Here is a 12,256-nt window from a genome sequence, read left to right on the forward strand (position 1 = left end):
GATCGACCGAGCGGTCAGTGAACTCTGAGGAGACATTCACTCCCTGGTTGGTTGAGATAGAATGCCGTATCGGAGGGGCCACTTATACGTGTACGTCTGCTAACCTGCCTCAAATGCGTCTTTGTGTGTGTGGTTTTGGGGGTGGGGTGGGTGGGGTCGAAAGAGCATGCAAAAGAGAGACTGATGTAGACTTAGAGACATAGAGAGAGAGATGGAGGGCGGGAGAGAAAGAGAGAGAGAGAGAGAGAGACTGAGAGATAGGGAATATATAAGCAGTGCCCAAGTTATACGAGAAACCACATTTTTCATTTACGAAAGGCTCAAACTGCAAGTCAGCATTTTCAAGATCATCAAAGTTGGTGGATGTTTCCTGCACGTCATTATAATTCACAGGTTTTGCCCAACCATCCGGCTCATTCAACGTCCGTAGTTAGGACTAGGCGTATCCGCAACACCACTGGAGCTTCATTAGTCACTTTTAATCAACATTTCTCTATAATGCCTACATGTGTGTGTGTGTGTGTGTGTGTGTGTGTGTGTGAGTGTGTGTGTGTGTGTGTGTGAGTGCGTGCGCGCGCGCGCGCGTGTGTGTGTGTGTGTGTGTGTGTGTTTGTTTCTGTCTGTCTGTGTTCGTGCGTGTGTTCGTGCGTGTGTGAAATTAGGCATAGTTTCAATGGAGACGGTTGGAAGTGAACAATGTTAGAGACGGGTAGGGACCAATCGCCCTCTTTTTGACGAAACACAAGCCATTTTTGCGACAGCAAAATCAGCGGCGAGTAATGAAGTCTCTTTTACATCCTCACTCACAACAGTGGCTGGTCCGGTAATAGGGAGATTTAATAAACGAAACGTCGGGACGTTTCGTTTTGAAGTTGTGGTAAACGTCATCATTTCGGGGGTCTCTCGCTGGAAAGGTGAAGGTCAACTGAAACGGAACGTGGAACGTCAAAACGCAGTCACGTTTTCCACCCCCAAAAAACGAACAATATTTCGTCAACTTTTGTGAGTATTTTTGCACACTAACAGTTTTATTTGTTGGCCATTTTATGCATTGCTAGATTCATCAACCCTTTCACAGTCTTTCAGCGCTGAGAATGTGTTCATTGGAGGTAGACAACTGTTGTGAACTGAAATATTTTGAAGGGTGCTGATCCTGGTACATTTATCCAACTTCATGGTGAAGAAAGCAAATGGCGAAGCAGAAGTAGGTCATCGCATCGAATTTTTATTCTGGCTTCGTATGTGATTTTGTATAAACAAAGTCTGTGTGATTTATTTGGACTGAAAATAATCAAAGTATGCCCGATTCTGGACCACCTCCTAGGGGTTTTTTTTCCATTCTGATCGAGGACAGACGTGATAATTTCACTTGAAGATTTATCGCCCTTCCTTCATTCCGAAACGAAACGTGAATACATCTAAATCTTGTCTGGGGCCTATGCCGTCTCGTTTCACGTTCCGTTTCGCGGGGTGACTCATTCACCAAACGAAACGAGCTGCAAAACGAAACGTGCTGTCCTTGAATCTCCCTAGTATGTAGCTAGTCATCGGTCGGCTGACCGTGAAACTGACGGTGGGTCGACGTTGAACCGCAAAAGTCAGTAATATGAGCGCGAACAACTGCCGGTCCAACTGAAAACAGTCGCCCGACTGCGGTTGGGCTTACAGGCACCTTTTTCGGTCGATCGACCGCAGTGTCTCTACTTGTTTTAACTTTCTGAGCGTGTTTTTAATCCAAACATATCATATCTATATGTTTTTAGAATCAGGAACCGACAAGGAATAAGATGAAAGTGTTTTTAAATTGATTCCGATAATTTAATTTTGATAATAATTTTTTTATATTTAATTTTCAGAGCTTGTTTTTAATTCAAATATAACATATTTATATGTTTTTGGAATCAGCAAATGATGGAGAATAAGATGAACGTAAATTTGGATCGTTTTCTAAAAACAATATTTTTTTTACATTTTTCAGATTTTTAATGATCAAATTTTCTCACCCTGTCCTTTACCACCCCCCCCAAAAAAAAAAATTTGAGTTTGGAAAAAAAAAGTTTAGGGTCGGCGCCGAAATTTAGATACCGGTACCGCCAAAACAGGACCGATGTTTACATCGGAAGTTGTAATGTTCTAAAAATACCACTGAGCGGCTGACTGTCTAGTCAGCCGACTGTCAGTGCTACCGCGCTGCACATATTACCCGTCAAAACACGGCCGGTCAGCAGACTGCAGTCAACTGACTTGACAGTCAGTCGACTGTGGTTGCTCGACCGTCCAAAATACGCTGTTCATATTACCGGCCCCTGAACAGCAACTTGTGCCCTCCCCTGTTCAAGATGTTCCAGCTGCATGGCATATGATACTCATAAACACATCTGACCCATCTGCCAGCTGAGCTGGTATTCGCTCCACCCGATCCGACAAAGGAATTAACACCTACTTGAAAACCACTGCTACATGCAGCTAGCCGAGGAATACAGAGGCAGACAGGCCGCCATATGACGTAACAACACCTGCAGGCTCCCCGGCTCCCGTCTCTTTCTAGGATCAAAGACTAGTCAGAACATGGACACAGACGGCTAAGCGTGCTTAGGATCTACCGGTGACTGGACATGTGCATCTCAACATTTAACTTATAACAGATAATGGCATTACACAAAACATAAAGCGATCGGCAGCATGAACTACAAACACTAGACTGGACAATGACTGTCACACCAATATTGTGATCTCGCGCAAACGAATGTCGCGCTACCCTCCCTCCACCCCTTCCACCACCAAGACTAACAGGGGACAATGGAGTAAAAGTTTCGTACACCTGGCATGGGAAGTTAAATTGGTCGTGTTAGCTTGAAGTAATTTATTTGTTATTTATTCGTCAGGGGAGTAACATTTTTGTACGAAATGTTTACTCGGAACTCACCTGTCGTGGGGAGTCATTTTCTCGTGTGATGGGGGAGTACGTTTTTTTGTAAAGGGAGTAACATTTTCGTACGAAATTTTTCCTCCGGAGTAAACATCTCGTGGGAGTAATTTTCTCGTGTTGCACCGGCGCATTGATCGACCGAGCGGTCAGTGAACTCTGAGGAGACATTCACTCCCTGGTTGGTTGAGATAGAATGCCGTGTCGGAGGGGCCACTAGGTGTACGTCGGCTAACCTGCCTCAAATGCGTCTGTGTGTGTGTGGTTTTGGGGGAGGGGTGGGTGGGGTCGAAAGAGCATGCAAAAGAGAGATCTTTCTTTCTTTATTTGGTGTTTAACGTCGTTTTCAACCACGACTTGAAGGTTATATCGCGACGGAAAAGAGACTGATGTAGACTTAGAGAGAGAGATGGAGGGCGGGAGAAAAAGAGAGAAAGAAAGAGAGAAAGAAAGAGAGAGAGAGAGAGACTGAGAGATATAGGGAGACAGAGAGAGCGAGAGGGATGGAGGGTAGGAGAACTTGAGAGAGAGAGAGATAGACATAGAGAGAGAGGGATGGAGGGCAGGAGAGAGAGACTGAGAGAGAGAGACTGAGAGAGAGAAAGACAGAGAGAGAGAGAGAGAGAGAGAGAGAGAGAGAGAGGGATGGAGGGCAGGAGAGAGAGACTGAGAGAGAGAGAGACTGAGAGAGAGAGAGAGAGGGATGGAGGGCAGGAGAGAGAGACTGAGAGAGAGAGACTGAGAGAGAGAGAGAGAGGGATGGAGGGCAGGAGAGAGAGAGAGACTGAGAGAGAGAGAGAGAGAGAGGGATGGAGGGCAGGAGAGAGAGACTGAGAGAGAGAGAGACTGAGAGAGAGAGAGAGAGAGAGAGAGAGAGGGATGGAGGGCAGGAGAGAGAGACTGAGAGAGAGAGAGACTGAGAGAGAGAGAGAGAGAGAGAGAGGGATGGAGGGCAGGAGAGAGAGACTGAGAGAGAGAGAGAGAGAGAGAGAGAGAGAGAGAGAGAGGGATGGAGGGCAGGAGAGAGAGACTGAGAGAGAGAGAGAGAGAGAGAGAGAGAGAGAGAGAGAGAGAGAGAGAGGGAGTGTGTGTGTTTGTGAGTGTGTACGTGTGTGTGTCCACCCGTCTTCAGCACAGTGCGTGCTCATTTGCGTTTGATTTCGAAGATTGTTGTGATGTTGGGTACTGAATCAACGTATTGGCTATTACAACGTGAAACATGAACACAAGGACACCCACACTCTACAAGTGACCCTATAATTATGCTACTTAGCAAGAACGCGGACTTCATTCACAAAATAAACAAGGAACTTAGTCGATAAATATCGACAGGGGGCCGACAAATGGTTTAAATGGGAAATGTGTGTATATGGGTGTGGGTTTGAAACAAACAAACAAACCAACCCATGTGAACCCCGGGCCGCAGGCCTTCGATGTAGTGATTGAAAAAAAAGGATGTTCTCAAATGGTTCAATTCTCATTTGGTCTGATTCTCAAATGGTACCGGTATACTCCCCCCCCCCCCCCCCCCTGGCCGCAGGCCTAGGAGTAAAATTTTATAGACACTGACCTTCTTCCCAGGGGTCATTGACCCAGTTTTAGCTATGAGAGGTGGTTCGCCCAGAGGCTGTAGAGTATACTGGGGCGGTCTCTTTGATGTCTTGAGAGGAAACTTGGCCAGGGTAGTACATGCACCAGAACTGGTGGACACCAAGGACAAACATGAAATCGAAGCAGTTTGCTTTCAGAGAGAACGGTCGTCAGCAACTCAAACTTCTCTGTTTTCTTTTTTTTTTTTAAATCTGACTTTCTTTGTGGCCCCCTGACTCCGCCCCCTCCCTCTGTAAGGACCCTCCTCCACAAGGACCGATTTTTGTCAACATTTTAAAGGTCGCTAGAGAGGGGTTCCACTGTATGACCTAACCGCTACTGGCAGACGGCCTCAATCTTCACGCGCAAAGACGAGATTAATAGGTGCTCGGTTTTGGTATTTTGAATTACATTACATTAAACCTTTGTTGGGTTTCATGGTCATGGCAACAGCCATAATAATATTACATGATGTATAATATCATATTTCAGCATATGTGAATTACATGTCATCATACTAAACTGTCATACATTTTTATTCCTACATTATTCTGATTGATCACAACCAAACCTACTATCATTGGACACATCCAAATGCAAGCGCCTGTTCTTGACAATTTCTCTCTGATCTAAATATAAAATCAGTGCAATTTCCTGGGTCGGGCTTTGCCACAGACACTCACGGTTTGGCCTGTAGGTAAAATGTACAATGTATTTTCTGATTTGTGCACAAAAGCTTTTTTTCTTTTTTCTTTTTTTTAACATAACAATGTTTAATGTCACTGTATGTTTAAAAGACCATGGTCATATTTGTAAAAAAAATGTTAAATTAGAAAATAAATAACATTTTGGTTCATGATTTTTCCTACACCTGTGCTAAAAATAAGAAATAAAAATGTCGGGTATATAAGTCACTCAAATACAGCTAGGTATGAATGGCTCGGTTTGAGTTTGTTGCAGTTGACCCTGCACAATGCGACATATCATGTTTTTGTTGAACAATTTTGACGTCACCCCTCCCATAGGGTGACGTATTTCACAACTTCCTGTGTTACACAAACTCTGTGATGACCAATTTTGACGTCACCCCTCCCATAGGGTGACGGATTTCACAACTTTCTACAGATGAACAATTTTGACGTCACCCCTCCCATAGGGTGACGGATGTCACAACTTCCTGTGTACACAAACTGATGACGTATTTCACAACAAAATGGCGCTGCCCATGGTCAACCTCGAAACTATCCGTATAGAATGGGGGCGTCCTCGCCCCCATAACAACGATGATGTCACGGGAAGAGATGGGACTGACAGCGACAGACAAGTACAGCAGTGGTTTTCCTTTACTTTACCGTTCTACCAGCTCACTTGAGTGTTTTATTGTTCTGTTTGTTCAGGTGGGTGTGACTGACTGAATAGTTTATATTTTCCCCTCAGTATAATTATCTTCTTGCAGTACTTGCTCCTGTTGTCAAGTGTCTACTACTAGTAATTGTATTTCTTTTCGCTTTGTTGTCTGTCTGTCAGTCGGTGTCTGTCTATGTCAGCCTCTCTCTATCCCCTCACGCACAAACACACACACACACACACACACACCCACACACACACACACATACACAAAACACAAAATTCACACACACACACACAAACCCACCATAAAGACCATCCCCTCCTCATCGTGGTATGGTGGTGAAACAGAACCAAGCTATGCCGTCGGAAGAAAATCGCTGAAATCTCACTGTCCCTAAAACATGGGGGTGTTTTTTCATTGTGAGAAGTATACCGGTAGGGTTCTCCCTTGGCGGACAGGTTGGTTGCTGGCTAACGGGGCTCTGGTGAAGACGTAGGTGTGCTGGACAGTAGGCTACCGGTGTGACGGCACAGAGGCCCAAGGACACAAGCGGTCATCTCAGCAACCTCCAAACGGGTAGACTGGACTCGACAACCATGGTAGGTAACCAGTCTAGGAGAAGGAAAACTCCGAAATAGAACCACGGGCAGACCAAGCTCAACAGCCCAGGAAGGCAATTGGTCTAGGGGAGGGACCCCTCATCAACGTCCATGGCCGAAGCCGGAGATGCGGGACCCCCTGGGTGCCAAAAAGCACTGCATCACGCAAATCACAAAATGATGGAGACAAACCAACTCTAGTGAACGACGAAGAAGAAGAAGAAGACACACACAAACGAATTCAAGCGCGAACACTAAAACACACACACACACACACAAACATTTAAGCACCACAATCTCTCTCTCTCTCTCTCTCTCTCTCTCTCTCTCTCTCTCTCTCTCTCTCTCTCTCTCTCTCTCTCTCTCTCTCTCTCTCTCTCTCTCTCTCTCTCTCTCAAGTGTTCCCCCCCCCTCCTCCCGTAGCGAGAAACGATGGGGGAGGTCGAGGATTTTGGGAAACTGAATCAGAAAACACTGACGATGGAATAGTGACAGCTATATAAAACAGTATAAGCAGATAAGGAGCAGAAAAGTCAGCATGACCACAATCCGCTCAACGTGCAGGCAGACACTGAACAACAAGATGCACGAATCGATACAGCTCATGTGCACAACAAGACTCTGATACTGACTGGCTTGCTCGGGGTTGGGGCAGGAGCTAGGTCTGGTTGAGAGTATGCCCTCCCCCCCAGTACAATATGCCTGTGGCCCTGATGATGCTAACCGTTAACGTTTATTTCTTCTCCGGAATTCCTAGACTGCAAAATCACCAGAGCATGGGTGGTAGGCCTAGAGTATATCTGTCGACTTTTTTTTTTAATTGACTTTATTTGGATTTTATTCATTTGTTTTAATTTAACTTTATTTTAATCTATTTTTCATTGTTTTATTTTTGCGGAACGGCAGGCAAATTTCACGACACATTGAGAAGACACAAGATATTGCGTCAAACTGCGGCAGATCGGAGTGCGCATGAGACACTCTGCCTATAGTTGTGATCTGCGACAGGCAACTATAAGTTTTGCCGTGTCCTGTGCAAGGCAACACCAAGCAAAACAGAAAAGTGCTGCTGCTGGGTGCATGGTCAGTGATACATGTAACAGTCTCTCAGAGACTCAATGTTTGAGTATTCTTCACGCTCTTGACACGAGTCAGGAGTTCGGAACATAGAGCATCTCCTAGCAGCAGAACAACGACCGAAAGAATTAATTCGGTTAGAAGTGGATTAAACTAGAAGTAGGACAGAGCCAATGAAGGGGGATACTAACTTGTAGTTATCATCGGCTTGTGATTCGGTGCTTTCGAGCTTTGGTCTCTCAGTTTTGCGTGTAGTCTTATATATATATACGACTTGTGTCTGTGTGTCTGTCTGTGTGTCTGTGTGTGTGTCTGTGTGTCTGTGTGTGAGTTCGCGATGCACGGCCAAAGTTCTCGATGGATCTGCTTCAAATTTGGTGGGCACATTCAGGTAGACCCGGTACAGGACACAACCTGGTCGATATTTCAACACGTGCTCTCAGCGCGCAGCGCTGAACCGATTTTGGTTCCACCTCAGCTATTTTGGTTCCACCTCAGCTACCCGGGCCCCCATACCGACACACCAAAGCCAAAGTTCTCGGTGGATCTTTTTCAAATTTGGACACCGTATTCAGCTACACCCCGGACACAATATCATCGATGAGATATTTCAACACGTGCTCTCAGCGCGCAGCGCTGAACCGATTTTGGTTTTTGTGTTCATTTCACCATTATAAGTAACTCTTCCTTATCTTCTCATCTTCTCCATGTTTTCAGCGTTTACCTCCCTTCCTTCGTATGGTGCACTATAGTATGAAGGGGGCATCTTCGGATATTCCCGGCGTTCTGTTACTATTTTTAGAAGGTCACCGCAGTGTCCAGAACGTAAATTGGACCCGTAAATTATCCTCACTGTAAAAGTGCAAAGGTCGAATCAATTTATAGCCACGCGAAAAATACACTGTCATCTATCTCTCTATAGATACGGCTTCTCTGTGTTTGTGTGTGTGTGTGTGTGTGTCTCTATGTGAGCAACACCTGTGCATTGTTCAGTTCTGTTTGTGATGTGGTCTGGCGGCTTTTGTGTAATTTTATGTGAAAGCGGACAAACACTCAAGTCCTTAATGGCTCAAAACCGTAGGACTTTTAATATTAGTTTTAACGTAATTTTATATACTGGCCTTCCTTTGAGAAGCCATAACAGTTCAAAAGGGCTTAGAGATAAGCTCTAACTTGCTCAGTCCTGTTTGAGTGGAGTTCGCCTCCAAAGGTGATTAACACGGTTACATTCGTCGACAAGGATGGGACTCGATATGGTCAGGAATGGCATTATGGCCACTGAATCATTTTCGTGCTGTTCCCATTCCACGAATCTGGGAGGGACCTAAGCTTGGCGGGTCCATTGTTCGGACCCGGCGAAGCCGGCGTACGGCTCTAAGTACTTCTTCCCGGCGAAGCCGGCTACCCGGCGAAGCGGGTATTCATTCTAGTTATATCTATATATATATATATACGACTTGTGTCTGTGTGTCTGTCTGTGTCTTCGCGATGCACGGCCAAAGTTCTCGATGGATCTGCTTCAAATTTGGTGGGCTTATTCACAGAGACCCCGGACACAACCTCATCAATGAGATATTTCAACACGTGCTCTCAGCGCGCAGCGCTGAACCGATTTTGTGCGCGCTGAACCGATTTTGGTTCCACCTCAGCTACCCGGGCCCCCATACCGACACACCAAAGCCAAAGTTCTCGGTGGATCTTTTTCAAATTTGGACACCGTATTCAGCTACACCCCGGACACAATATCATCGATGAGATATTTCAACACGTGCTCTCAGCGCGCAGCGCTGAACCGATTTTGGTTTTTGTGTTCATTTCACCATTCCCAGTAACTCTTCCTTATCTTCTCATCTTCTCCATGTTTTCAGCGTTTACCTCCCTTCCTTCGTATGGTGCACTATAGTATGAGGGGGGCATCTTCGGATATTCCCGGCGTTCTGTTACTATTTTTAGAAGGTCACCGCAGTGTCCAGAACGTAAATTGGACCCGTAAATTATCCTCACTGTAAAAGTGCAAAGGTCGAATCAATTTATAGCCACGCGAAAAATACACTGTCATCTATCTCTCTATAGATACGGCTTCTCTGTGTTTGTGTGTGTGTGTGTGTGTGTGTGTGTGTGTGTGTGTGTGTGTGTGTGTGTGTGTGTGTGTGTGTGTGTGTGTGTGTGTGTGTGTGTGTGTGTGTCTCTCTATGTGAGCAACACCTGGGGATTGTTCAGTTCTGTTTGTGATGTGGTCTGGCGGCTTTTGTGTATTTGTATGTACTGGCCTTCCTTTGAAAAGCCATAACAGTTCAAAAGGGCTTACAGATAAGCTCTAAATTGCTCAATCCTGTTTGAGTGGAGTTCGCCTCCAAAGGTGATTAACACGGTTACATTCGTCGACAAGGATGGGACTCGATATGGTCAGGAATGGCATTATGGCCACTGAATCATTTTCGTGCTGTTCCCATTCCACGAATCTGGGAGGGACCTAAGCTTGGCGGGTCCATTGTTCGGACCCGGCAAAGCCGGCGTACGGCTCTAAGTATTTCATCCCGGCGAAGCCGGCTACCCGGCGAAGCGGGTATTCCTCTAGTACAGTATATGTGAAATGTGCTATTAACCTGCGCGGCATGCCCGGCTATAAGCCATATCACTATCATGGACAGCACACATTTTTTTTCTTTTCAGTGCGATGTGTTTCAGAGTCAGCTACCGGGATATCTTTCATCCCGTTTGCACGATCATAAATAGGATCAACGTTAATGGCTAGATGGCTTACAATAAATCAGCGATATAAAGATTATATATATCTCCCTGTCTCAAAAAAACACGTAAGTCGTGTTCGTAACACCGTCGCAGCCATCCATTCTTGTTATCATTACACCCCCGTATATTCATGGGGGAATAGGTCTCACTCTGTCTGTTTGTTTGTGTGTCTGTCTCTTTGTCGGAACTTAGATCTCTGGTGCTTGTGGGTGGATTGAGCTGGTGTGTACTTTGGAAGTGGATACACACGCCTACAGCCAAAAATTGGGTCAGTTCATGTCTGTAGCGAAACATATAGGGCATAGTTTATGTTACCACAAATCCATTTTGGAATTCTACTTCATCTCCTGACCCCGTTTACAGTCAGCACTTGTTTCATTAATTGTCCTGATGTTAGCATGAAAATAGAATCTATCATGTGTCTTTCCAGAAACAAATTGAGAAAATGTCGATTGAGAACTGACTTGTATTGCCCTGTGGCTATTCCTTTTATAGTTCTGTTTTCAATCCTGTCTTACACCCCCCCCCCCCCCCAACCACACACAAATCCCTTTTCATTTCATTCACCTAATTTGCTGTACGCGCCCAACCGCACGCGACAGGCTCGTATAACCGCACCCATGTTCTGCTGATGATTACAAAAAACTCTCTCTGTGTTTCTCTCTTCCCCCCTCTCCCCCCCCCCCCCCCGGGCTCTCTCTTCCCTTTTACAGACTGACATAGCCACAGGTACAATCATCAAAAAAGCTTTCCATAAGCCAACCACAAATGAACACACACACACACGCAGCTCTCTCTCTCATGAACACAAACCACCCCCCCCCCCCCCCACGCATACTTAAACCCAGAAAGGCCGACACTAAAACAGGCCCGCATTCCAGTCTAACAGAAAGGCATCACTTATCATAACAGCGTAACGTAAGTGTGCAGCCACAAATGGGCTTGTTTACTTCCAACACGAGCTGCACGTGCCAGTGACCTTGAGGCCCCCGCCTTCTGCAAAATCGATAGCCAGGGGAGTGTTCCTGCCAGCGGGTCTGGCACAGCCGGTTATCTTCAAAACAAACATCGTAAGGAGGAGATATATCGGAAAAAAATAAAAAGAAAGGGGGCAAGAGAAGAAAAATGTTGAAGATGAAACACAGACTCGTACAAAAAAAAAAAAAAAAAAAAAAAAAAAAACGGAAGGTAAAGTCGGCGAGAGAGAGAGAGAATTGAATTGAATTGAATTGAACTTTATTTAACAATAAATAGAGAGAGAGAGAGAGAGAGAGAGAGAGAGAGAGAGAGAGAGAGAGAGAGAGAGAGAGAGAGAGAGAGAGAGAGAGAGAGAGAGAGAGAGAGAGAGGCTGATGATGGAACTTTATTATTTTTTCAAGGATAGAGGTTTAAGGCGACGCCTTTTCTTACGCCGGTCAGTCCTTACGAAGATGAAAGAGAGATGAAAGGCGAAGAGAGGGAAGGGGAGGGGGTAGAGAAAGGACTGAGAAGATTGGGGAGAAAAGAAAGAATAAAACAAGAAACTGAAAAGAAAAGCAACAGACACATGCAGACAGAAAAAAATGGAAGAGGAAGAAGAAGTGCGAACGAACAAAAACAAGCGAAACGCCGAGGGGCGTTAAAGCCCCGTGAGTCCTTGTCCCCAATCCCAACTTTGCCGCCATGTCGTCTGCTGCGACGACACAGGAAGATGAACCGAATCTCTCTCTCTCTCTCTCTCTCTCTCTCTCTCTCCACCCATTGCACACCGGTTGGACCGTATATAAGGTAACGTCAAATTATGCTTGTGCAACGTATGTGGGAGTATCACTTATACCCTCAGGATATCTCTTATCCTGTTGCGTAGCGTTACAAGCAGAGAACAGTATACCGAAATGGGAAGGGGAAAAAATGGATCGGGAATTTACAGGACGTCCGCTGTGCTCTCAATCTTCAGTAGTTATAAGTCCCTCTTAGTTTATC

The 12,256-nt window shown here is 45.4% G+C and overlaps 1 protein-coding gene across 1 annotated transcript in view; it reads right to left on the minus strand.

The window, feature by feature from the left end:
- The window catches only part of LOC138953695 (cyclic GMP-AMP synthase-like receptor 1), a 63,927-nt gene that overhangs the window by 10,782 nt on the left and 40,889 nt on the right, over nt 1–12,256 (minus strand). The window lies entirely within an intron of this gene.

This window comes from Littorina saxatilis, linkage group LG17 (genome assembly GCF_037325665.1).
Source record: "Littorina saxatilis isolate snail1 linkage group LG17, US_GU_Lsax_2.0, whole genome shotgun sequence".
Taxonomy (NCBI): domain Eukaryota; kingdom Metazoa; phylum Mollusca; class Gastropoda; order Littorinimorpha; family Littorinidae; genus Littorina; species Littorina saxatilis.